This window comes from Tachyglossus aculeatus, chromosome 21, assembly GCF_015852505.1.
Source record: "Tachyglossus aculeatus isolate mTacAcu1 chromosome 21, mTacAcu1.pri, whole genome shotgun sequence".
NCBI classification, from domain to species: Eukaryota; Metazoa; Chordata; class Mammalia; order Monotremata; family Tachyglossidae; genus Tachyglossus; species Tachyglossus aculeatus.
This window is the reverse complement of record NC_052086.1, coordinates 69,094,255-69,096,218: the sequence shown is the minus strand read 5'-3', so window position 1 is coordinate 69,096,218 and position 1,964 is coordinate 69,094,255. Positions and strand designations below refer to the sequence as shown.

The 1,964-nt window shown below is 45.1% G+C and overlaps 1 non-coding gene across 1 annotated transcript; it reads right to left on the bottom strand.

The window, feature by feature from the left end:
• Positions 1–1,670: 1,670 nt before the first annotated feature.
• Positions 1,671–1,742, bottom strand: TRNAP-CGG. Its single transcript has one exon. It is a non-coding gene; the product is annotated as a tRNA-Pro (tRNA).
• Between the last annotated feature and the right edge of the window lie 222 nt (positions 1,743–1,964).

Below are 1,964 nucleotides of genomic sequence, written 5' to 3'. Positions count from 1 at the left end.
TTCTAGAGAGAAAAATGCATCTTTCTATGAGGGCAGCAATTGAGGGTATTATAACACAGATGACAGCAAGAAACACTGTTCTAACTTGAAACGACAAAATGCCAGGGAAACTAAACAGGACACACCAGTGAATTCCATCTCCCGTGAAATGAGGGATTTTCTAGAGAGAAAAATGCATCTTTCTATTAGGGTAGCAATTGAGGGTATTATAACACAGATGACAGCAAGAAACACTGTTATAACTTGAAACGACAAAATGCCAGGGAAACTAAACAGGACACACCAGTGAATTCCATCTCCCGTGAAATGAGGGATTTTCTAGAGAGAAAAATGCATCTTTCTATTAGGGCAGCAATTGAGGGTATTATAACACAGATGACAGCAAGAAACACTGTTCTAACTTGGAACGACAAAATGCCAGGGAAACTAACCAGGACACACAAGTGAATTCCACCTCCCGTGAAATGAGGGATTTTCTAGAGAGAAAAATGCATCTTTCTATTAGGGCAGCAATTGAGGGTATTACAACACAGATGACAGCAAGAAACACTGTTCTAACTTGAAACGACAAAATGCCAGGGAAACTAACCAGGACACACCAGTGAATTCCATCTCCCGTGAAATGAGGGATTTTCTAGAGAGAAAAATGCATCTTTCTATTAGGGCAGCAATTGAGGGTATTATAACACAGATGATAGCAAGAAACACTGTTATAACTTGAAACGACAAAATGCCAGGGAAACTAAGCAGGACACACCAGTGAATTTCATTTCACGTGAAATGAGGGATTTTCTAGAGAGAAAAATGCATCTTTCTATTAGGGCAGCAATTGAGGGATTTAACCCAAGCCCCACCGGCCACGTTTCTGCATCGGCACGATTTTAATGTAATAGAGTGGGAGATGCTGAGCCGCGTATAGTACAGTGCTCTGCGCACAGTAAGCACTTAATACGATCGAATGAACGAGTGAAGGAGGAAAGGAAAGAGTTTGGGAGTCATAAGGGGGGAAATGGGGGATCCCAGCCAGGGCCTGTCCCCGGGGAGAGAGATTGCCACCCTTGGGAATCGTCCCAGTCTGGGAGGGAGAGAGAACTCTTGGTGTCCTTGGAATTTAAAACTTCAGGAAGATGGCGGGAGGTCATGACTGGGGCTGTACCTGTGACCCTTGGGACAGTTGGACTGACCTGCCAGGAGCCAAGCACTCTGCTCCCCTCACTTCAATATCCTATCGCTTCTCTTGCATTTATTAATAATAATAATAATAATAATGATGGCATTTACTAAGCGCTTACTATGTGCACTGTTCTAAGCGCTGGGGAGGTACAAGGTGATCAGGTTGTCCCCCGAGGGGCTCACCGTCTTCATCCACATTTTCCAGATGAGGGAACTGAGGCCCAGAGAAGTTAAGTGACTTGCCCAAAGTCACACAGCTGACAAGTGGCGGAGCTGGGATTTGAACCCACGACCTCTTGACTCCAAAGCCCGGGCTCTTTCCACTGAGCCACGCTGCTTCTCAATAGAATAGATATGCACAAGTAAGACTGTGAGCCCCCCTTGGGACAACCTGATCTCCTTGTAATCTCCCCAGCGCTTAGTACAGTGCTTTGCACATAGTAAGCGCTTAATAAATGCCATTATTATTACTATATTTGTTAAAAATAAAAAAAATAGGGCTCATCCGGGATTTGAACCCAGGGCCTCTCGCACCCGAAGCGAGAATCATACCCCTAGACCAACGAGCCAATAACAGTTAAGTGACTTGACCAAGGTCACACAGCAGACAAGAATGGAGCTGGGATAAAACCCATAACCTTCTGACACCCAGGCCTGTGCTCTATCCACTAATGACTTGGGGCAAGTCATTTCACTTCTCTGTGCCTCAGTTATCTCATCTGGAAAATGGGGATTAAGATTGTGAGCCCCAGGTGGGACAACCTGATCACCTTGTATTCCCCCAGCGCTTA